Source organism: Macaca thibetana, chromosome 14 (genome assembly GCF_024542745.1).
Source record: "Macaca thibetana thibetana isolate TM-01 chromosome 14, ASM2454274v1, whole genome shotgun sequence".
NCBI classification, from domain to species: domain Eukaryota; kingdom Metazoa; phylum Chordata; class Mammalia; order Primates; family Cercopithecidae; genus Macaca; species Macaca thibetana.
The window spans coordinates 12,127,704-12,153,648 of NC_065591.1; the positions used below are offsets into that span (position 1 = coordinate 12,127,704).

The following is a 25,945-nucleotide window of genomic DNA, read 5'->3' on the forward strand; positions in this document are numbered from 1 at the left end:
TCCAACAGCATGTACTCACCTCCTGTCTCTGTCACATTTTGGCAGTTCCTGCCTCTGTTGTAGTGATCTGTGACCAGTAATCTTTAATGTCACTATTGTAATTGTTTTGGGGTGCCATGAACTGTACCTGTATAAGACAGCAAATTTAATTGATAAAAGTCATGTGCTTACTTGAGCCCTGGAGTTTCAGATCAGCCTGGGCAACATAGTGAGACTTCATCTCTACAAAAAAATTTTAAAAAATTAGCCAGACATGGTGGTGCATGTCTGTAGTCCCAGCTACTCAGGAGGGTGAGGCATGAGGACTGCTTGAGCCCAAGACGTCAAGGTTGCAGTGAGCTGTGAGCACCACTGCACTCCAGCCTGGGCAACAAAGCAAGATCCTGTCTCCAAAAAAAAAAAAGTCGTGTGTGTCCCGACTGCTCCACTGACCAGCTGTTCTCCCATCTGTCTCCCTCTCCTCAGGCCTCCCTATTCCCTGAGACACAACAATATTAAAATTAGGCCAACCAATAACCCTCTAAGTGTTCAAGTGAAAGAGTCACATGTCTGTGACCTTACATCAAAAGATAGAAAGGATTAAGTTTAGTGAGGAAGACACGTCTCTACTAAAAACACAAAAATTAGCCTGATGTGGTGGCAGATACCTGTAATCCCAGCTACTTGGGAGGCTAAAGCAGGAGAATCACTTGAACCTGGGAGACAGAGGTTGCAGCGAGTCGAGATCACGCCACTGCACTCCAGCCTGGGCAACACAACGAGACTCTTAAAAAAAAAAAAAAAAAAAAAGTTATGCTAAGTGAAAGAAGCCAGATGTAAAAGAGCACATATTTTTTTATTCCATTTACATAAAATGGCCAGCAAGGTAAATCTTTAGAGATCAACTGGTGGTTGCCTTGGGCTGAGGGAAAGTGGGCACTGGGGAGTGATTGCTTAAGGATATGGAGTTTCCCTATGAGATGATGAAATGTTTTGGAACTAGATAGAAGTGATAATTGCACAACATTATAAATGTACTAAGTGATCCTGAATTATATACTTAAAATGATTAATTGCATGTTATGTAAATTTCACCTCAATGAAAGTAAATAAATGCAAATTAATACTTATTGTGACTGATATTTTAAAGGAAAAACTGGCATGCTTTGGTAGAGAATAATGGGGAACCGGGAGGGGACCTTGTATCCAAGGTTGATAAGGAAGGGCTATCCAGCTGATACCTGCAGGTAAGTAAGGACTTTGCTGTGGGAGAGTAGGTCACTGGTGAAAAGCTACAGATCCCCCCAGATAGAACTCCCATCTGTGCTCTGCTGGGGGGCCCGTGGCCTCCAGGAAAGAATGCCTGCCCTCTCCCCAGCCTGAACTTGTGCTGTCCCCCTGCCAGACTTGAGTTCAGTGAGGGAAAGGTTTCCAGTAACCACAGATCCTGACACTAATTTGTCATGTGATCTTTAGCAAGCCCCTTTCTTCTGTGTCCCTTTGTGTCTTTATCTGAGTAGTGAGATACCCAAGGCCCTCTTTACCTCCAAAATTCTCCAGGCTAGAGTGTCAGGGCAGTCAGCACTGAGCCATGTGCCTCTGTGTGTGAGGCTGGGAGGCCCAGGAAGTGTGCTGACATCCTACACCTGCAGGAAGGTCATGCCCACGGCCTGGGCATTCGTGCCCCACCTCTTTTCTGGGCAGGACTGCCAAGGTAGAGAATCAGACATACTACCAGTGATCGAGGGGACCCAAACCAGGTGGGCTTTGCTGGTGTCCTCTGAGAGGGTGCTGCATCTGGGCCTGGGCCACCACTCCACTTCCACCCCTCCTCACTCCCCAATCACAAACATACACATCTCTCCTCCTGAGGCTTAATGATTAGCATAGGTGGTGGGGTCAATAGCCCCTGGACCCACAGGCCAGAGGCAGCAGGCCAGACTTGGTCACAAAGCACCTCCACCTACTTTATCTCCACATCAAAGCTTTATGGGAGGCATTATCTCTATCTGGATCAGATAAAAAAATATAGATTACAAGAACTATGAAATAAACAGCCCCAGATCACACTACAAATACTTGGTAGACCTGTGTCTGTGGCTTAGCTCTTATATCTTCTTTAGCAGGATTCCTTGTCTACACCTGTGGATGCCAACATTTGTCCTTGCAGCCACGCTAGGCTGGCTACACTGGGAATTAAGGACTTGCTTCTAGAGATGCTGATTCAAGAACACAGGAAGTCTGTGGTCTAAAGCAACAAAAGGCTTCACTTCTCTGCTACTCCCACATTTTGATATGGATTCTGGCTCCCTATATTCTCCTCAGCCCCGACTTTGGCCATCACCAATGGGGACGTCCATGTCTATGCCAAGTTCCATCTCATGTGGTAAATTGGTCTCACAGGGTCCACTGCCACGCCCCAACCACATACCGCAGTCTCTGTGTGAATTGCCGACGTCGGGGGTCTTCCTCCCTAACATGCTCCTCGATCATTGCTCCTTGCCTTACTGACAGGTGACAATGTGCTAGCAGCCCTCACTCTCAGTGCCTCTTCGGCCTCCGGCCTCGGCATCCACTCTGGCGGCGCTTGAGGAGCCCTTCAGCCCGCCGCAACACTGTGGGAGCCCCTCTCTGGGCTGGCTGAGGCCAGAACCTCCTCTCTCTGTTTGTGGGGAGATGTGGAGGGAGAGGCGCGGGCGGGCCGCGCACACCTAGCGGCCGGCTGGCACCACCGGCCCAGGGCAGTAAGGGGCTTAGCACCAGGGCCAGCAGCTGCGGAGGTTGCACCGGGTCCCCCGGCAGCGCCGCACTCAAATTCTCCCTGGGCCTTAGCTGCCTCCCGGCCGGGCAGGGTTGGGAATCTGCAGCCTGCCATGTCTGAGCTCCTCCCCCTGCGATGGGCTCCCCCGCGGCCTGAGCCTCCCCAACGGGCGCCGCCCCCTGCTCCGTGGCGCCTGGTCCCATCAACAGCCCCAGGGCTGAGGCGTGCAGGCGGGGCTCGGGACTGGGGCAGCTCTGCCTGCAGCCCCGGTGCAGGATCCACTGGGTGAAGCCAGCTGGGATCCTGAACTGGATGGGGACTTGGAGAACTTTTATATCTAGCCAGAGGATTATATGTGCACCAATCAGCACTCTGTGTCTAGTTCAGGGTTTGTAAATACACCAATCAGCACTCTGTGTCTAGCTCAGGGTGTGTGAATACACCAATTGGTACTCTGTATCTAGCTAACTCTGTATCTAGCTAACTAGCACTCTGTGACTCTGTCTCTAGCTCAAGGATTGTTAACACACCAATCAGCACTCTGTCAAAACGGACCAATCAGCTGTCTGTAAAATAGACCAATCAGCTCTCTGTATAATGGACCAATCAGCAGGATGTGGGTGGGGCCGAGAGTCAGCCAGCGGCCCTTGGGTTCCATTCTGCGTTGTAGAAGGGTTATTCTTTGGCTCTTTGCAATAAATCATGCTGCTGCTCAGTCTTCAGGTCTATGCTGCGTTTATGAGCTGTAACACTCACCACGAAGGTCTGCCTCTTCAGTCCTGACAGAGAGACCATGAACCCACCAGAAGGAAGAAGCTCCAGATACATCTGAACATCTGAAGGAACAAACTCTGGACACACCATCTTTAAGAACTGTAACACTTACTGCGATGGTCCACAGCTTCATTCTTTTAAGTCACTGAGACCAAGTACCCACCAATTCCAGACGCATTACCCTGCAAAGCACACACAGAACTCACTCGGACCTCCGGTAGGGGGTTAGGCTGCTTGTTCATTCCCTAGCCTTCTAATTATTGTTTGTTTTTAAGGTATCACTGTCCATCTCTGTTTCATTTATGGCTCCATAGAACAGGCAATAGGAATGAATTACAAATAGTAAAATACACCATCTCAGCTGCCTGTAGGCCTGCTTATCAGGAAGCCGAGGCTGGAGGATCGTTTGAGCCAGGAGTTCAAGTCCAACCTGGACAACATATTGAGAACCCTCTTTAAAAAAAAGAAGTAGTTTGGTTGGGTGCGGTGGCTCAAGCCTGTAATCCCAGCAAATCACGAGGTCAGGAGATTGAGATTATCCTGGCTAACATGGTGAAACCTCGTCTCTACTAAAAATACACACACACACACACACACACACACACACACACACACACACACAAGCCGGGCGTGGTGGGAGGCGCCTGTAATCCCAGCTACTCAGGAGGCTGATACAGGAGAATGGCGTGAACCTGGGAGGCGGAGCTTGCAGTGAGCTGAGATCACGCCACTGCACTCCAGCCTGGTCAACAGAGCGAAAATTCGTCTCAAAAAAAAAAAAATTGGAAGAAGTTTTATAAACAACAAAATGAAGGCCTCCAGGTGGCTCTGACGCCCAGGCAGGGTGGAAATAACGGCAGGGTCCCATCGCCATTGTCCCCCAGCCTGCCTCCCAGCGCCACCGCCACCGCAGCTTCTACTTTCCACAGCCTCCAGTGTGTGCCTCACTACCCAGCCCTCTGTCCCCCAATTCCTGAAGCCCAGGCCCCCTTTGGGGCAGGCTGCCTCATCGTCTGTTTTCTGATATGTCTGCTTGGACAGCATGATCATTCAGTCTGCAGTGCTGGCCTTCCCTCGCTTAGAGAAGGCGGAAGCCATGCTGGGCCACAAAGGCTCTCCAGGGTGTCAGTCATCCTCCACATCCACATCTGCCTGGGCATAGTCTGCAGAGCCGCAGAGGCTGGTCAGCCCTCCCTAAGCCCCAGGCCTGGTTAGCCACCACCACGAAGGACCAAGGGCCAAGGACCAGCAGGAGCAGTGGAAGCAGCTCCCACAGTCATCTGGAAACCCCAGGGCTATGGTTGAGATGGGGCTCCCAGAAGGCCATGGCCTCTGCTAGGAGAACAAAGTGCCACCTCTCAGCTATGGTTAGGAGGACAAGGAGAGAAGGCACGAAGAGGTTGGGGTTAATGTCACCCCACTGCCAAGGGCACAGGACCTGGGCTCTGTGATGCTAGATCCTGAGAGCTCCCCCAAACAGCCAAAATGGCTGCAAAGCGTTCTGAATGTCCTAGGGGCACATACAGCGCTAGGCTCAGTGCCACCTCTGCCTCCTCCGGTCCGCAAGTAGATGCAAACGCACTGCAGGGCCAGCCCTAAGGCAGAGATACCTGTGTCCTCAGGTGTTCACAGTCCTCAAAGAAGATAAGATCCTTGTAAAACTAGGAGCAAGAGCCATCAGGCTACAGGAGCTTGGGGCAGGCACTGCAGAGGAGGGCAGGAGGCCAGAGATGACAATCAAATTGGCTCTTTGAGGATGAGGACAATACTGCTAGCTAAAAGGGTGGGGAGAGAAGGCAGCATTCTAGACAGAGGGTATGTCATGGGCAAGTCACAGAAAACATCGTGGGACCCCAAAATCCTCATGGACAGTAGCCTGTTGTAGAGAACACCCTGAAATTCCTTCACTTGTCCAAGAATCCTACCCTAAGCCCTCACCACATGGAAAGCTCTACCCTAGGTGATCAGGGGTATGGATCCAAGAAGAAACTCATCTCTGCCCTAAAGGACATCCGGTCTGCAGGAGAAACAAAAGGGAAATAGTAGCTGAGGATTATGGAGTTTTATCTATCAATGGAAATTTCCAGATGACTTGGCCTGAATTTTTTTTTTTTTTTGTAAACATAAGAGAAAGAAGAGGTGGAGCGATATGTCCAAGACAAAAATCGTGCTGGTAGGAGGGCCTGAATGAGACTCAGGTCTTGAGATTTCCATTTCTTTTTCTTTTTCTTTTTTCTTTTTTTTTTTGAGACAGAGTCTCACTCTTGTCGCCCGGGCTGGAGTGTAGTGGCACAATCTTGGCTCACTGCAACCTCCACCTCCCAGGTTCAAGCGATTCCCTGCCTCAGCATCCCAAGTAGCTGGGATTATAGGCACATGCTGCCATGCCCAGCTAATTTTTGTATTTTTAGTAGAGACATGGTTTGACTATTTTTGCCAGGCTGGTCTCGAACTCCTGACCTCAGGTGATCCGCCCACCTCGGCTTCCCAAAGTGCTGGGATTACAGGCGTGATCCACGGCGCCCTGCCCAGATTTCCATTTCACGCTCCTTTCCCTGTACCAGGCATGGCAGACACCACAGAAGAAAAGTTTAACTGGCTGTGGGAACTGGGAGGACAGTGGGAAGACTTCTGGTTGGGTGGTGTCTGAGCGAGGCACCCCGGAGCTGGACGTCAAAGGCGGGAAGGCCATACTGTATGTGCTCAGGAAATGTGTCCCGCGGCCATGAGACAAAGGGGATAGAAGGGGCCCACTGGAGCCAGGCATGGGAGGACCTTCCAAGGAGTTGATACTTTGTTTCTGAGCAATGAGGACGTGAAGAGGCATTGGAGGGTGTTGTGGGATTTGAGCTGTGTTTTTGAGATCATCTGGGGCATGTGGGGCGTGGGGTGATGGAAAGGGCAGAGACCTGAAGGAGAGGACCAAACAACTGTGGCTGCAAGGCTGAGGAAAAGATGACAAACACAAGGATGCTAGTGACTTTGAGGTGACAGAAACAACAAGACTGAAGGACTGAGGAGTGGGAAGGAACAGCTGGGACCAGCTAATCATTGTCCAGGAAGAGCACACAATGTAACACAGGACTCCGACTGCCACCTGCCTGCCATCACTAGTCCTCCCACAACACCCTCCAATGCCTCTTCACTTCCTCATTGCTCAGAAATAAAGTATCAACTCCCTGGAAGGTCCTCCCAGGCCTGGCTCCAGTGGGCCCCTTCTGTCCCCTCTGTCTGGTGTCTGCCACGCCTGGAACAGGGGAAGGAGCGTGAAATGGAAATCTGGGCAGGGCACAGTGGCTCAGGCCTGTAATTTCAGCACTTTGAGAAGCCAAGGCAGACAGACCACCTGAGGTCAGGAGTTCGAGACCAGCCTGGCCAACACAGTGAAATCACATTCCTACTAAAAATACAAAAATTAGCCAGGCATGGTGGTGCACGCCTGTAATCCCAGCTATTCGGGAGGCTGAGGCAGGAGAATTGCTTGAACCCAGGAGGCAGAGGTTACAGTGAGCTGAGATCGTGCCACCGCACTCCAGCCTGGGCAACAAAGGTGCACTCCACGTTTCTAGGCTTATGTCCCAGTGTTCCTGTGTGTATATACTGCTCCAACCAGAATTGACTCTGGTTTGAGCGCCATTTAATGGTATCAAGCCTCTGTTGCAGCTACACAACTACTCAACTCTGCCAGTTTAGCATGCAAGCAGCCATAGACAATAAATACACAAATGAGTATGGCTGGGTTTTAATAAAGCTTTATTATCAGAAACAAATAAGGGGCCATGTTGGGGCTGTGGGCTATGGTTTGCAAACTTGATCTAGGGGTCTGCACCTCTATGTGACTTTCTGTTGACTACTGATTAAAGACTTCTGGGTCTGTGAAACTCCATGCTAACTTGTAGATTTTTGTCAGGCAGAGTGAAAATAATTTATCTCAGGTAGGAAAGATCATTCCAAAGGATTTTTGTCCTAGAGGACAATGCCAGTTTTGTATCTGACCTATCAATTTTATTCTAACATTCATTTTTTAAAATCTCTATACTTTCTTCCTCAAATTCTCCCTAGCGCCATCTTTATACCTGCTGAGTCCCTCGTTAATGAGTTAAATAAACCTCTAACCTATGTTATTTCTTTAAAAAAAAAAAAAAAACCTGGCCAGCCACAGTGGCTCACACTTGTAATCCCAACATTTTTGGAGGCCAAGGCAGGAGAATCGCTTGAGCCCAGAAGTTCAAGACAAGCCTGGGCAACAAAGTGAGACCCCCATCTCTACCGAAAAAAAAAAATTAGGTGGGCATGGTACATACCTATAGTCCTAGCTACTCAGGAGGCTGAGGCAGGAGGATTGCTCCACAGTGGGGCGAACACCCCCATAAGGCAGTGTCAACCGCACTGTGCTGAAGAGCACGCTGTGGTGTGGAGGGAGAGTGGTTTACCCAGCACTCAACATGTTGCACGCAGGGCTGGGGCTTGAACTCTGTGGCCTGGGTTTTTATGACACTTTGGCCCAGGCCTTTCACTTCCGCCCACTCCTTTTATGTGAGCCCCAGGGGCTCTGCCAGAGACCCAGAGGCTATGCTGGATGCTACCAGGCTGATGACGCAAATGGAACAGTCTTAAACTGTTTACGGTCTGCTTCCAATGATGTTATGATGTGTCTGGTTATAGGAAGGGCTTGCTATGAGTCATTTGCAGCTGCTGGTCTCTGGCATTCCAGGCTGCGCCCAGAGTGTGCACACGGAGCGCTGAGCATTTAAGGCTATCTCAGTCTGTTCGCTTGGGGATTGCTGCCTCTCTGCCTTAGGACATTGATTTGCTGGCCCTGGTGGTGCCACAGGCTGAGTTCCACAGGGGCACTGTCCTGCTGTGACAGGGGCATGTTGGTTTGTTCCTTGGCTTCTCACTAATTAGGACTGATTCTAAAAAACTCAAAATCCTCCTCTCGGCAGGCATGAACCCTGGGACCCTGGCCTGAGCCAGTGAGCCTCTCTGCAGCCACAAGGATGTGAGCTTATTCCCCCAGTCACTCATTGAGCTATAGGGCCGCATCAAGAAGCACAGGTAAACAGCCAGGGAGGTTCCTGAAATGCCTGCCTTGAAACAAGCTGCCCAGCCGTGCTCTGGGTTATGGGGATTAAGCAAGGTAAACTTTCTGCAGTCTTGAGGCTCTTCAGGTCAGCCTCTGGCTGCTGCCCCTTCCAGAGAGGGATGAGGTTGTCGGGCACATGTGCTTTTCACCATCCCACATCACTAGAGCTCCTTCTGTCATGTCATTCATGGCCAAGACAAATCCCTGCAGATCTTTCTGTTTCCTTAACAAACAAATCATGAGCCAGCAGCTCCACTGCTAGGTGTAACCACAAGAGAAACGAGTGCATCTGCCCACCAAAAACACGTGCAAGATCCATCAGGGGAGCTTCACTCATAACAGTCCTAAATTGGAAGCACGCCAAATGTCCATTAGTAGTAAGAAAGGATAAGCATATTCAAACAATGAAATACTACTCAGCAGCAAAAAAGAACAAGTTACATGCAACAGCTTGGAGGACTCTCACAGACTCTATGATAAGCAAAGACGGTAGACATAAAATACCCCCCGTGTATGATTCCATTTAGATGAGGTTCAAGAACAGGCAAAACTACTCGATGGTGCTACAAGTCAGAAGAGTAGTTACCTTGGGGCAGGGTCAGGGAGGTACTGTATGGGAAGGGGAATAGGGAATTTTCAGGGTGTTGGAAACATTCTTGGTCTGAGTGGTGGTTGCATAAGGTTTGAGTGTGTGCATACAGGTGTGTAAAAATTCTTCAAGTTGTACACTTGAGATTTGTGCACTATACTGTATGCATGTTATGCCTCAATAAAAAACTGACCAAACACATTCAAAATTTGTCCTTTGAAATATACATTCCTGGCCAGGTGCAGCGGCTTATGCCTGTAACCCCAACACTTTGGGAGGCCAAGGTAGGAGGGTTGCTTGACCACAGGAGTTCAAGACTGGCCTGGGCAACACAGAGAGACCCCATCTCTACAAAAAATATGAAAGTTAGCAGGGCGGGTCGGGCACGGTGGCTTACACCTGTAATCCTAGCACTTTGGGAGGCCAAGGCAGGTGGATCACCTGAGGTCAGGAGTTTGAGACCAGCCTGGCCAACATGGTGAAACCCTGTCTCTCCTAAAAATACAAAAATTCGCTGGGTGTGGTGGCACGCACCTGTAGTCCCAGCTATTTGGGAGGCTGAGGCAGGAGAATCACTTGAACCTGGGAGGTGGAGGTTGCAGTGAACCAAGATCGCGCCACTGCACTCCAGCCTGGGCGACAGAGTAAGACTCCATCTCAAAAAAAAAAAAAAAAAAAAAAGTTAGCCAGGCGTGGTGGCAGATGCTTGTGGTGGCATATGCTTGTGGTGCCACATGCTTGTGGTCCCAGCTACTCAGAAGGCTGAGGTGGGAGGACCACTTGAGCCCAGAAGGCCAAGGCTCTAGTGAGCTATGATTGCACTACTGCATTCTGGCCTGGGCAACAGAATGAGACCCTGTCTTTAAAAAAAAAAAAAAAAAGTTATACATTCCTACTCTCTTTTTCAACCAGCTGAAGCATCCCAGGAATACTTGCTGTCTCCGTCAGCTGGCTACTGGATTAGCTGCTTCCATAAGTGGCTCTTCAGAGGTTTCAGCTCTGAAGTGTGGAACACTGTGACCTGCTGCCCCCAGGACCTGCCTACATAAGCAGCTTCTTCTCTTTGCCATTTGTCTCCTAACCCTTTATGTTCCTGTATTAGTTCGTTCTCACGATGTTAATAAAGACACACCCAAGACTGGGTAATTTATAAAGAAAAGAGGTTTAATTGACTCACAGTTCCGTGTGGCTGGGGAAGCCTCAGGAAACTTACAATCATGGCAGAAGGCACCTCCTCACAGGATGTCGAGAGAATGAGAGCCAAGCAAAGGGGAAGTCCCTTATAAAACCATCAGATCTTATGAGAACTTACTATTATGAGACTAGCAGGGGGAAAACTGCCCCCCTTGATTCAGTTACCTCCCACCAGATCCCTCCCATGACATGTGGAGATTATGGGAACTACAATTCAAGATGAGATTTGGGCAGGGACACAGCCGCACCATATCAGTTCCTATATAAAGTGTCCCCAGGGGCAAAAACAGAAGAAAAAGAGGGATCCTGAGCAAGGATGTGGGATGTGGGGAGGCCTTAGGAAGGAGTGAAAATTTGAGCAGGGCTATGGTGGAAAAAGACCTGGAAGGGGCACGCTAGATTGGTAACTGTGGTCGTCTCTGCAGAGAAAATGGTGAGGGGGGTGTTCACAATTTACATATTTCTGCAATAGCTGAAGGTATTAAATGAATATGAATTTATGACTTCTGCATTTAAAAATAATAGCACATATTCATAACCTCATATAGTCCAACCTCCTCCATTTGCCAGTGGCAAGGTTGAGGGCAGAGATGAGAGGAATGCTTTGCCTGAGATGATGTGACTGTCCCATTGTGTGCCAGGGCTGGTCTCATGTCTCTGCCGACCAGGATCTTGTTCTTCGGAACTTGTTTTATACAGGAGCCAGCCTGGAATTACAGCTGACTGCTTTTGGTTGTACCCCTTGGTGACAAGCTGATTACATTAGCCTTGTTCAAACTGGAAAAGGTCAGCAATTCCTCTTCACTGTGATTGATACGCATATCAGTCTTTCCTGCCCACAGAGCCTCAGCCAGCACTGAGGGCTTGCGGTACTCAGTATGACAACATGAGACCCCACATTGTCTAGCATGGGACTAAGCACACACTCAAGAGCAAAGGAGGTGTGGCAGTGGGTATGTGACCATGAAATCCACTGGCCCTATCTCACAGGGCTCCACTTAGATGCTGACAGCCTGGCAGAGTGATGGAATAACCTTTTGAAGGCACCAACATGGAGACCATAGCTTTCAAGGATGAGGTGGCATCTTCCAGGATGCAGTATTCACCCTAAGACAATGACTTTTATAAGATACCATGTCCTCAGTAGGTAGAATCCATGCCTGTCTCTAAGAACCAAAGGGCAGAAGTATGTATGAGAGGCCCTGCTCGCCATTACTCCTGGTGGCAGGGTTAATTGCCCTCTGATCATCATGAACAGGTAGGATTTCTGTTATACAATAAGGGCAGGGAAGAATATGTCTGGCATCTAAGTAATCCATGGAGGGCATCTTTTCATAGCCAGTTGTCTGTGTCAGCTTTATTGAGATAAAACTGACATACAATAAACTTCCCTATTAATAAGTGACCAATTTAATACGTTTTGGCAAACACATAGAAGCAATATAACCACTCCCACAATCATATTACAGAATATTTCTCTCTCTCATTGTATCATTTCTTTCTCTCTCAAAAAAAAAAAAAAAAAAAAACCTAACCCAGGAGCCACATTGCATTTAGTCATCATGTCTCCTTAGGCTCCTCTGGTATGTGACAGTTTCTCAAACTTTCCTTATATTTTTAAGTAGTTTTTTAATTTTTATGTGGGTACACAGTAGGTGTATATATTTTGGGGTACATGAGATATTTTGACCATATTACAGAACATTTCTGTAATATGATTGTGGGAGTGGTTACATTACTTCCCAGAAAGTCTCTTGTGCCCCTTTGCAGTAAAATTTCTTTTCCTACACCATAGTCCCTGGCAACTGCTGAGGTGCTTTTCCTGTCATTATAGTTTTGCCTTTCCTAGAGTGCATTAGAAGTGGACTCACACAGCATGTAGTTTTAGGTGTCTGGCCTTTTTCATTTAGCTTAATGCTTTCGAGATTCATCCATGCTGTTGCATGTAGCAGTAGTTTTTTCCTTTTTACTGCTGCATAGTATTCCATTTTATGGATATACCACAATTTGTTTCTCCATTCACCAGTTGATGGACATTTGAGTTGTTTCCAGTTTTCAGCTATTATGAATAAAACTGCTACGCACATTACAAGTCTTTGACCAAATATTTCCTTCTCTCTTGGGTAAATGCCTAGGAGTGGAATTGCTGGCTCACATAGTAAGTGTATGCCTAACTTTAAAAGAAACTCCAAACTATTTTCCAAAGCAGCTGGACCATTTGGAGTTCCCACCAACAATGCATAAGAGTTCCCAGTTGCTCAATAGCCTTGCCAATACTTGGTGTTTTCAGTGTTTTAAATTTTAGTCATTCTATTGGGTGCAGTGGTACCTTGCAGTGATCTCATTGTGGTTTTAATTTGAATTTCACTAATGACTAATGATGTTGTGATATACGGTTATAGAGGTAGATATATATAAAATACTTAGTGAAGTGCCTTATTTGCCACCCATATATATTGAGGAAGTGACTATTGAAATATTTTGCCACCTTTTATTGGGTTTTTGCTTTCCTATAAGTGGGTTGTCAGAGGTCTTTACATATTATGTGTACAAGCCCTTTGATGGATTTTTGTTTCACAAATATTTTTTCTCAGTCTGTGGCTTGACTTATTTTATTATTTTATTATCTGGGGAAGAAAACATTTTTAATTTTAATGAAATGCAATTTATTAATTTTTTCTTTTAGAGTTTTTGCTACTTTTGTGTATTCAAGAAATCTTTTCCTAACTCAAGGCCACTATGATTTTTTTCTTATGTTTTGTTCCAGGATTTTATCATTTTAGCTTCTAAATTTCTTACATTTAGGTTTATGATTCTTTCAGAGTTATTTTTATATGGGAATTATTTCTTCTTCTAATTTTGGACGATTTATGTAGAACTGATGCTATTTTTTCCTTAAATGTTTGGTAGAATTCACCAGAGAAGCCATTTGGACCCAGAGTTTTCTTTGTGGGATTTTTTGTTTGTTTGTTTTTTAAGTTTATACTTTGTTGAGCTTTCCCTAGTTTCAACCTAGTGTCCATTTTCTGCTCCAGAATCTAACCCAGGAGCCACATTGCATTTAGTCATCATGTCTCCTTAGGTTCCTCTTGTCTGTGACAGTTTCTCAAACTTTCCTTATATTTTTAAATAAGGTTTTATTTTTATGTGGGCACATGATAGGTATATATATTTTGGGGTACATGAGATGTTTTGATACAGGCATCCAATGCATAATAATCACATCCTGGAGAATGGGGTATCTATCCCCTCAAGCATTTATTCTTTGTGTTACAGACAATCTAATTATATACTCTCTTAGTTATTTTTAAATGTTCAAGTAAATCATTATTAACTATAGTCACCCTATTGTGCTATCAAATACTAGGTCTTATTCATTCATTCTTACTATTGTTTTGTACCCATTAACTGTCCCTAACTCCCCTCCACCCCCACCCGCAACTACCCTTCCTTGCCTCTGCTAACCATCCTTCTACGCTCTATCTCCACGGGTTCAACTGTTTTGATTTTTAGATCCAACAAATAAGAGAGCATGCAATGGTTGTCTTTCTGTGCCTGGCTTATTTCACTTAATATAATGACCTCCAGTTCCATCCAGGTTGTTGCAAATGACAGGATCTCATTCTTTTTTGAAGGTACCAGCACGGAGACCATGGCTTTCAAGGATGAGGTGCCCTCTTCCAAGGTGCAGTATTCACCCTAAGAAAATGACTTTTTTAAGAGATTAATGTGGCTGAATAGTGCTCTATTGTGTGTATGTACCACATTTTCTTTATCCATTCATCTGTTGATGGACACTTAGGTTGCTCCCAAATCTTGGCTACTGTGAACAGAGGGGCAACAAATACGGGAGTGCAGATATCTCCTTAATATACTGATTTCCTTTCTCTTGGGTATACGCCTACCAATGGGATTGCTGGATCATATGGTAGCTCTATTTTTAGTTTTTGAGGAACCTCCAAACTGTTCTCCATAGTGGTTGTAAACTTTCCTTGTTTTTGATGACCTTGGCAGTTTTGAGAACTACTGGTTTGATAATTGTCAGATATCCCTCAATTGGGATTTATGTGATGTTTTTCTCATGATTAGATCCGGGCTATGACTTCTGGAGAGGAAGACCACATGTAGATCAGTTATGGCAATAATTAGCAATGGCTTAAGTTTCTCCAATAAAAAGTCAAAGACTCAGACTAAAGATGAGAGTTAAATTATAGGTTGTTTACAGAGACTCACTAAAAACAAAATGACCCCAAACAGTTAAAAGTTAAGGCTATGGCAAATGCACACACAAAAGAAGCAAAAATTAATGTCAGATAAAGTAGAAACCTCTATTAAATGTCAAAGACACTGTTCTTTTGTTTTTTCAACTTTTATTTTATGTTTAAGGTTCATGTGCAGGTTTGTTATATAGGTAAATGCATGTCATGGGGGTTTATTGTTTCATATTCCAGGTACTAAACCTAGTACCTAATAGTTATTTTTTCCTGCTCTACCCCCTCCTCCCACCCTCTACCCTCGATTAGGCCCTAGTATCTGTTGTTCTCTTCTTTGTGTCCAACAGTTCTTATCATTTAGCTTCCACTTATAAATGAGAACATGTGATATTTGGTTTTCTGTTCCTGGGTTAGTTTGCTAAGGATTATGGCCTCCAGTGCCATCCACGTTCCCATGAAAGACATTATCTTATTCTTCCTTATGGCTGCATAATATTCCATGGTGTATATGTACCACATTTTCTTCATCCAGTCTTTCATTGATGGGGATTTAGGTTGATTCCATGTCTTTACAATTGTGAATAGTGCTGCAATAAACATTCATGTGCATATACTCAGTCTTTATGGTAGAATGATATATATTCCTCTGGGTATATACCCAGTAATGGGATTGCTGAGTCGAATGGTAGTCTGTTTTTAGTTCTTTAAGGAATCACCACACTGCCTTCCACAATGGTCGAACTAATTAACACTCCTACCAACAGTGTATAAGTGTTCCCTTTTCTCCATAACCTCGCCAGCAACTGTTATTTTTTGACTTTTTAATAATAGTCATTCTGACCGGCTTGAGATTGTATCTCATTGTGGTTTTCATTTGCATTTCTCTAAAGATCAGTGATATCGAACTTTTTTTCATATGCTTATTGGCCACATGTAGGTCTTCGTTTTATATGTGTCTGTTTATTTCCTTTGCCCACTTTTTAATGGGGTTGTTTGGTTTCCCTTTTTTTTTTTTTTTGGAAATTTGTTCAAGTTCCTTATAGATGCTGGATATTAGACCTCTGTCAGATGCACAGTTTGAAAATATTTTCTCTAATTCTGTAGGCTGTCTGTTTATGTTGTTGACAATTTCTTTTACTGTGCCAAAGCCGTTAAGTTTAATTAGATTCCATTTATCAATTTCTGCTTTTGTTGCAATTGATTTTGGTGTCTTCATTATGAAATCTTTGTTCATTCCTGTGTCCGGGACGGTATTGCCTACGTTGTCTTCCAGGGTTTTTATGGTTCTAGGTTTTACATTTAAGTCTTTAATCCATCTCTTCCATGCCACTACTCTTACTAAGGTCATCCTCATGGCCCCCAGTAACCTGGCCTCTGTCCACGGCCTCTCAGAAGCTTTTTGTTGTTGTTGTTTTGAGACAGAGTCTCGCTCTGTTGCCCAGGCTGGAGTGCAATGGTGTGGTCTCACTCACTGCAACCTCCACCTCCCAGGTTCAAGTGATTCTCCTGCCTCAGCCTCCCAAGTAGCTGGGATTACAGGCACGGACCACTATGGTTAGCTAATTTTTAATTTTTTTAGTAGAGACAGGGTATCATCATGTTGGCCAGGCAGGTCTCAAACTCCTGACCTCAAGTGATCCATCTACCTTGCCTCCCAAAGTGCTGGGATTACAGGCGTAAGCCACCGTGCCCGGCCTCTCAGAAGCTTTTGACAGTTGCACACTTTCTCCTTCTTGAACCACACTTTTGCCCTGGCGGCCATGAGCCTGTCTTCTCCTGTTCCCTCTCCCATCCCGGATGCTCTTTCCAGGCTCCCTGGCCACCTCCTTTCCACTGCCCAGCACCCCGCTATGGACGTTCCTCAGGGCCCTTTCCCAGGACTCCCTTCTCACTCTCCCCAAGCGGCTTCCATCACCACCTAAGGGCCCAGGTCTCCCCAGACCTGAGTCTCTCCAGAGCTCTCTCTCCAGCGGCTGAGTGGACAGCTTTGCCAGTGTCATACACATTTCTCAGACTCAGAACACACAAACCTAAGCTCCTGTTCCCTCCACCTGCCCCTGCACCCCTCCTTCTTTCTCTTGGCCAGTGGTACCACTGTTTGCCCAAAACAGCAATCGCTTTTGGTTTCCCGTTGCCTCACCATGTTCAATCCACATAAGGCCGGTCTATCAATTTGATGCCACCCCACCCCGACCACACTGCATGGCAAGCCCGCTCATGCCCCTTTGCTGCTTAAAATGGGTCCAGGTTCTCACTCCCTTAGAATATCTAAGTCCAAACCGCTGACCATGGCCTCCACGCCCAGGCCCCTATCTGCATGTCGAGCTTCCTTCTTACCACTCCCCATCTCACCTCCAGCCCTCTCTACTACACATGCTATCCCAGAGCCTTCCCTCTAGGTTCTCCAGGGTCCTCCCCTTCTCCCACCCTCGCGGTCCTGTGCCCCATCCTGCTTTCCAGAAGATGGGAAAACTGCCAGGACAAGCGCTGAGTCCCATGCACCCCTAGATGGACAAAAAAGACCCACATTTCTCCAGAAGTTCATCGACACAGCAAAGAGCGAAAGAGAGAGGGAAGAGAGAGACAGGAAAAGAGAGAGAGAAAGAACAAAAGACAGGGAGAGAGAGAGACCTCCTCCATGGCACGAAATCCAGGGCTATTCATTCATGGAGGTAGGCAAACAGAGACCCACTGGGCATCAGGGCTCCCAGCTCCCCTTCCCTTGTGGGGGTGAGCTCCAGAGATGGACCCAAGGCTTGGGAAGTGGTTCCTCAGTCACTGATGACACCCACCCTGCAGACCTTGTTTATTCTGTAAGGCAAGGATCTGCTGCCTTTCAGGGAGACTAATGGGGGTGCCTTGCTTAGTCTTCTGGTTAAGAGCCATCAGTGGGCTGTGGGCCTACCTGCCAAAAAATAGTGGGGAAGTTATTATAGAATTTTGACAAGATTTCAAGAAACCGCAATGAAAGGGGGAACTCCAAAACTCACACTGGAAGTTCCTCACCCTGGATCTAGCCAAGTGGATCCACTTCCTCTTCCCTGACCCCTAAGAAACCTAGGTCTGCTCTCCCTGAACCTATGAAATCCAGCAAACCCTGTCCTCTGAATAAGTCACAGCTCCTCTGAGTCCTGGATCCCTGAGAACTACATTCTATTTATTTATTTATTTATTTATTTATTTATTTAGAGATAGGGTCTCACTCTTGTTACCCAGGCTGGAGTGCAGTGGTGCAATCATGACTCACTGCATCCTTAGCCTCCTGGCTCAAGCCATCCTCCCACCTCAGCCTCCCCAGTAGCTGGGACCACAGGTACACACCACTACACCTGGCTAATTTTTTTTTTGTAGAGGTGAGGTTTCGCCATGTTGCCCAGGCTGGTCTTGAACTCCTGGGCTCAGGAGATCCTCCCGCATCAGCCTCCCAGAGTGCTGGAATTACAGGCGTAAGCCACTGCACCCAACCCCAAGAACTACATTCTTTTTTTTTTTTTTTTTTTTGAGGCAGAGTCTTCACTCTGTCGCCCAGGCTGGAGTGCAGTGGCGTGATCTCGGCTCACTGCAAGCTCCGCCTCCCGGAGAACTACATTCTTGAGACTCTACCAGCATTAGAGGAACAGGCTCCATCTCACTCCAACTCCAGGAGCCCTCCCCTTATTAGGACTCACATTAGCAGGTCGGGTTGTGTCTCACTGGCCATTGGGACTAGAAACAACTCCCTTGTCTGGATGCAAGAAGCCAGATTCCATCATGCCCAGGAGTTCAAGAGGCCCACAGTCCCTCCCCCTGACTCAGCTATGCCCAGAAAAGCCTTGGAAAACAGCCAGTTCTGTATTCACCCTGAGACACCTGGGTTTGCTAAGACTTAGCTAGCTGCTAGGTCTTCTGGGAAGTTGCTCACTTGCCAGGGACCCCAAAGCCCTTGTCAGTTTATTCTTCCAGCCTGGAAGCCTGGAAGCCTGGGACCAGATTGTCCTTAACCTTCAGAATCCACTTACAGCATTCACAGGAGTTCCAGAAAAGCTTGGAAGGAAGTGACATTAGCCCAACTTGAGACTTGGAGAGATTAAGAGACTGCTCCAGGATCACGCAGGTAAGTTTCAAGGCTGGCTTTTGATCCTGGCCCTGTCTGCCCCTAAAGCCTATGCATGCTCTTTGCCCCATGCCTCAAAGCCCTTTAGAGAAGATATTCTTAGTGCCAACTCTGGCACTTAGAAACCTTATGTGGAAAAAAAAAAAAAAAGGACTTCTCCCAGGGGCTGGGGAAGATGGGGAACGACTGCCTCTGGGTACAAGATTTCCTTTCAGGGTGATAAAAATGTTTTGGAACTAGATAGAGGCATTGTTGCACAACATTGTGAATGTCCTAAACACCATGAACTGTGCACTTTAAAAATGGTTAATTTTCGCCGGGTGCGGTGGCTCAAGCCTGTAATCCCAGCACTTTGGGAGGCCGAGGCGGGCGGATCACAAGGTCAGGAGATCGAGACCACAGTGAAACCCCGTCTCTACTAAAAATACAAAAAATTAGCCAGGCGCGGTGGCGGGTGCCTGTAGTCCTAGCTACTCAGGAGGCTGAGGCAGGAGAACGGCGTGAACCCAGGAGGCGGAGCTTGCAGTGAGCCGAGATCGCGCCACTGCACTCCAGCCTGGGCAACAGCGTGAGACTCCGTCTCAAAAAAAAAAAAAAAAAAAAAAAAAAATGGTTAATTTTCTGTTGCAGGAATTTTTATCTCAATTTAAAGAAGAAATTGTAAATAAAAAGGCTTCTCTTTAACAGGATGGGCATCGTGGCTCCCACCTCTGCTAAGACAGCAAGGGATTTGGCTTTGAGTACAGATAGCCTTCCTGTTAATTTTCCTCAATAATCAGGCTCTAGACATTTCTCACACATCAATCTGAACCACTTTTCAATACCCTTGTCTGCTAATTCCATTATTTGTCAACACTGAGTCTGTTTCTATTCATCATATTTTCCCTAAGTCTTAGTGTTCCAGAACATCCAGCATGAAGTTCACATATTCTCACACATGACTGAATTCCACAGATTTTATTCAGGGCAAGTGAGAAAAGCAGATTCCATTGTTCTTACAGGCACCAAGGATCAGAAGTCAAAAGTCGGCTTGTGGGTTCAGGCTCAGGGAATAATTCCAGGACAAAACTGCAGAGGTCACCCATTAGACCAGGATTACATAGGCCTTTTGTTGTTGTTGTTGTTGTTGTTGTTGTTACACCTTAGCAATATTACTCCTTTTTTTTTTTTTTTTGAGACGGAGTCTTGCTCTGTCGCCCAGGCTGAAGTGCAGTGGCCGGATCTCAGCTCACTGCAAGCTCCGCCTCCCGGGTTTACACCATTCTCCTGCCTCAGCCTCCCGAGTAGCTGGGACTACAGGCGCCCGCCACCTCGCCCGGCTAGTTTTTTGTGTGTGTTTTTAGTAGAGACAGGGTTTCACCGTGTTAGCCAGGATGGTCTCGATCTCCTGACCTTGTGATCCACCCACCTCGGCCTCCCAAAGTGCTGGGATTACAGGCTTGAGCCACCGCGCCCGGCCTACTCCATTTTTAAAAAAGCTTTCATGAACCACAGTATCTCATTCCTAGAAACCCTTACCTTCTTGCTGAAATGAGAGCATGAGCAGAGGACCAGGGATAAGAGCCAATGTGCCTGGGTCAGGCCAAGGCCTCTGAGCAGAAGGGCAGCCAGCAACACCGTTTCCATCCTTAGCTCATCTTGACTGTCTTAGCCATTTGGGCTGCTATGACAAAATACTATAGACTGGGTGGCTTCTAAACAACAAACATGTGCTTCTAAGTCTTGATGGCGGGGAAGTCCAAGTCACCATCAGATTCAATGTCGGACAGCCCATTTCCTGGTTCATAGATGATATCTTTTCATTGTAGCCTCATGTGGCGGAAGGGACAGGAAGCTCTCTCTGGCCTCTTTTATGAGAACACTTCCTGTCCTCATAAGGAATGAGGTCCTCATCAGGACCATTCCTGAGGGCTCAGCTCCCAAGACCTAATCACCCCCCTAAAGTCCCCACTTCCAAGTACTATCACCTTGAGGGTTAAGCTTTCAATATAAAAATTTTGGGGGGACACACACATTCAGGCCATAGCACTGAACAAAACACAGGAGAGTCTCAAGTCAGGAGGACTGCACAGAGAACTGCAGGAGGATCTGCTCAAGTCTCTGGCTGAGTGGTGGTATGAACACACACGAGCGGAAATGACTCAAGGCCAGGGGAAGAACCACCAGCCAGCTGGAAACCAAATGATTTCTGGAGCACACATAAAGCCAAGATGGTTCTAGTAGCTGAGTGGAAAGACCTTACAAACACACAGGGCAGTGCCATAGTAGTGGGAATGAGTTAACCCTGGATTAAAGGCTGCTATGGATCCACCATAACAAAGCTTAAAAACAAGTCTCAAAAGCATCAATCAGATTCCAAGTCACTTACTGCATGCCAGAACAAAAGCCAACATCATTTAAGTGAATACAACAAATCCATCATCCAACAGTATAAAACTGACACTGTCTGGCAGCCAATCAAGTATTACTACACATGCAAAGAGTCAGCAAGTATGGCTCATATCCTGGGCCATACTTAAAAAACTTTCATGAACCACAGTATCTCATTCCTAGGAACCTCTACCTTCCTGGAGAAAAATTGATGAATAGAAACAGACTCAGTGTTGACAAATAATGGAATTAGCAGACAAGGGTATTGAAAGAGCTATCAAAAATATGCTCCATATTTTCAAGAAGTTAGAGGAAAATGGGAACAAGATGAAAGAAATGAAAGATATGTTTTTAAAGATCCAAATGGAATTTCTAGAATGGAAACTACAACATCTGAGATGAACACTAGATTCGATGGGATAAACAGCAGACTAGACATTGTAGAAGAAAAGATCAGCGAGCTTGAAGGCATAGCAATAGAAACTACCCAAAATGAAGAATGGAAAGAAAAAAGACTGACAAAATATGAACAGATCATCAGTGAACCATTCTAACATACGTGCTATTAGAGTCACAGAAGGAGGGGAGAGAAGAGGGGCAAAATAGAAAAATAGCTGAAGAAATAATCAGGCCACTTTTTGCTGAAAACCCTTCAATAATTTTCCGTGTGCCTTAAAGCAGTGCCCACAGTCCTTACGTTGACCCGCAAGATCCTACTAGCCTCCCTGCTGCCTCTCCAATCTGAGCTCCACCACTCACTCCTTCACCCACTTCACTCCAGCCATGCCAGGCTTCTCTCGACTCTGTGAAATTCCTCCTCTCCTGGGCTTTCCCACATGCTATTCCCTCTACCAGCAGGCTCTCCTGACTCTCAGTTGACTTATACTCCTCCTTTGGATTTCAGCTAAATACCACTTCCTCAGAGAAGCCCTCCCTGACTTCCCAACCAGACATGGTCCTCTCAGCACCCTTAACACCCACACTTCTCCATGGCAGCATTTGGTACCTTTCAGATGAATTAATTACGGTTTTAATCTCTTCTTCCTTAGAGTCTTGTTCATGGCCATATTCTCAGTGCTTAGCCTAGTGCCCCAGCCCTCCAGCTAGAAAGTGAAAGAGATGAAACTTCTTTTCCTTGGTTTGTCTCTCTCTTAAATTATGTTTGCAGTGGCAAGCAATTACCTGGTGGGACTTCTGCCTCCTCAGCATGGAGTGGCTGTCTCAATGCAGTCCATGGTAGCCCCTCTTCTATCTGCTGGCAAATACTGTCTTTTCTATGAGCAAATGGGCCAAGGGAGCCCTTGGAGAGGGCCACAGATATCTATCTGTATTAGTAAGAGCTCTCCAGGTAAAACGGAACCAATGGGATTGGGGGGGGGGGCAGGGGGAGAAAATTGGCTCACAGCATTATAGAGGCTGACAAGTTCAAAGTCTGCAGGGTGATGGCTGGGCGCAGTGGCTCACGCCTGTAATCCCAACACTTTGGGAGGCCAAGACTGGCTGACCACCTGAGGTCAGGAGTTCAAGACCAGCCTGGCTAACATGGTGAAACCCGCTAACTACTAAAAATACAAAAATTAGCCAGGCGTGGTGGCAGGTGCCTGTAATCTCAGCTACTCGGGAGTCTGAGGCAGGAGAATTGCTTGAACCCAGGAGGTGGAGGTTGCAGTGAGCCCAGATCGCGCCACTGCACTCCAGCCTGGGCAATAAGAGCAAAACTCCATCTCAAAAAAAAAAAAAAAAAAAAAAAAAAAAAAAGTCTGCAGGGTGGACAGGTTGGAGACCCAGGGAAGGGCTGATGTTGCTGTTCAAGTCTGAGGTCCTCTCTGCTGACAGAATTCCTTCCTGCTCAGGGGAGGTCAGTCTTTGTTCTATTAAGACCTTCAACTGATTGGATGAGGGGTATCTCCTTAATGGAGGGCAATCTGCTTTACTCAAATACCACTAGCCTAAATATTAATTCATCCAAAAAACACCTTTATGGAAACATTCAGAATAATGTTTGACCTGATGTCTTGGGCACTGCGACCCAGCAAAACTGACACATAAAATTAACCCTCATACCATTTAAGAATGGACGCTTCTCTGCACGTAAAGGAAACTATCATCAGCATGTACAGGCAACATACAGAATAGGAGAACATTTTTGCAATCTACCCATCTGACAAAGGTCTTATATCCAGAATCTACAAGGAATTTAAGCAAATTTACAAGAAAAAAACAAACAACCCCATCAAAAAGTGGGAGAAGGATATGAACAGATACTTCTCAAAAGAAGACAATTTATGAGGCCAACAAACACATGAAAAAAAGCTCATCATCACTGGTCATTAGAGAAATGCAAATCAAAACCACAATGAGATACCATCTCACGCCAGTTAGAATGGCAATTATTAAAAAGTCAAGAAACAACAGATGTTGGCAGGACTGTGGAGAAATAGGAATGCTTTTACACTGTTGGTGGGAGTGTAAATTAGTTCAACCATTGTGGAAGACAGTGTGGCGATTCCTCAAGGATCTAGAACCAGAAATACTATTTGACCCAGCAATCCCATTACTGGGTATGTACCCAAAGGATTATAAATCATTCTACTATAAAGACTCGTGCACACGTATGTTTATTGCAGCACTATTTACAATAACAAAGGCATGGAACTAACCCAAATGCCCATCAATGATAGACTGGATAAAGAAAATGTGGCATATATACACCATGGAATACTATGCAGCCATAAAAAAGAATGAGTTCATGTCCTTTGCAGGGACATGGTTGAAGGTGGAAGCCATCATTCTCAGCAAACTAACACAGGAACGGAAAACCAAACACTGCATGTTCTCACTTATAAGTGAGGGTTGAAAAATGAGAACACATGGACACAGGGAGGGGAACATCACACACCAGGGTCTGTCAGGGATTGGGGAGCAAGGGGAGGGAGAGCATTAGGACAAATACCAAATGCATGCAGGGCTTAAAACCTAGATGATAGGTTGATAGGTGCAGCAAACCACCATGGCACATGTATACCTATGTAACAAACCTGCACGTTCTGCACATGTATCCCAGAACTTAAAGTAAAATTAAAAAAAAAATTAGAGTGAGGACTGCTTTATGTTAGCTTTATACATTCAGAAAAAAAAAAAGAGAGAGAGAACGAATGCTTCAGACACACCCTGCCCGTGCAACCTCTCCCATTCCCATGAATTCTCCCAAAACACTTTGGGTCTTTGTTATGGAAATTATACTCTACTTGCATCTGTCTCCCTCTATGCAAATGGAGTGAGGGGTCAATCTTACTCATTTCTGTGTCCCCAAAGGCTTTTCTTGGTATCTGACTCACAGTAGACACTTGTCTACACAGGCAAACACTTGCTAAGTTGAATGGCATGAATTAACATCAGGGAACATGCTTAGAGGAGCTCTTTCTAAACTCGCCAACCTAAACCCAGGGCTCACATTTACCTGGAGAAGCAAAGGGAAGGCAAAGGAGCCAGGTGAGGCTGGAGAGCTGGGTCCAGACCCCTTACAATGCCTTGTGGAGGCTGAAGCTACTCTGTGGTGGATGCTGATTTGCCATGTTGACTTCTGATTTACCCCATCTCTGGGAAGGCCTCTAAGATTTCCAGTTCCTTGTGTAAGAGCACATACTTTCCATGAATCCTGACCTTAGGTCTAAACCTTAATGTTATTGTACTTCGATTATCTTACACATTCCTTCTGAATCACACGTACTGTTCCCCTGTGGTATATAAGCCCTGGATCTGGGAGTAATGGCACAGGATCCACCATATTGTCTTGCTGCCGCCAGAGACACAAACATGGCTTCTGTTCCTAAGTGTCTATTAAATCTTTCTAAAAAACTGGATCTGTTAGCCTCTTTCTTTGGCCTCTCAGCTCCCTCAGACTTTTGGGGGTAGGCTTGCATAAACCTGCCCACAACAAAACACACCTGCCCAACCAACCCCAACTGGCTTTGGAGCCTTAACAGCTGATGGAGACACTCATCAATCCCTGCTTCACTGATTCCATGATTAAGGACACAAGCCTTCACCATAAGGCAATAGACACAGGGCACGGGCTTTGGAGTCCACATAATAGGAGTTGAATACCAGTGTCTATCTTAAAAAAAAAAAAAAAAAAAAAGACAGAGAAAGACGAATGATACAATGGAACAATGGCTAAGGAATGTAAGTCAAACAGCCAAAAATATGCTTGATTTCATTAGTAATTAAAGAAATATATATTAAGCAGGACACAACTTTTCATCTAAGAGATGAACAGAGATATAAAAGAATGATAATATACAATGTTGGGTGAGCTGTAAGTTGCAAGGAAACAAAAAACCCTGCACAGAGGATCATCAATGAAATGTGTGTACCCTTTGAATGAGTAAGTCCACTTCTAGGAACTTATTTTATAGAAATTAGCAAAGATATGCCTATAAGTATGTTCAAAGAAGTACCAGTTTTGAGTACATATAATTTAAAAATACTCATAAAGTGATATATGCAGCTATTTTTTAAATGGCACAGAGCCATATGCTCTAATCTAAAATGATATACAATTATATAAGTGACCACAAGCAAGTTACAAAACATGTAATCTAATCTTTGTTTAAAAATTTAAGATAAGGCTGGGCACAGTGGCTCATGCCTGTAATCCCAGCACTTTGGGAGACCGAAGTGGGCGGATCACCTGAGGTCAGGAGTTCAAGACCAGCCTAGCCAATGTGGTGAAACTCCATCTCTACTAACAATACAAAAAATTAGCTGGGTGTGGTGGTGGGTGCCTGTAATCCCAGCTACTTGGGAGGCTGAGGCAGGAGAATCGCTTGAGCCCAGGAGGCAGAGGTTGTGGTGAGCTGAGTTTGCACCATTGCAGTGAAGC

General features: G+C 46.0%; 1 protein-coding gene across 1 annotated transcript in view; it reads left to right on the forward strand.

The window, feature by feature from the left end:
* TMEM258 (transmembrane protein 258) overlaps positions 1-25,945 on the forward strand; it is a 101,718-nt gene that overhangs the window by 28,268 nt on the left and 47,505 nt on the right. The window lies entirely within an intron of this gene.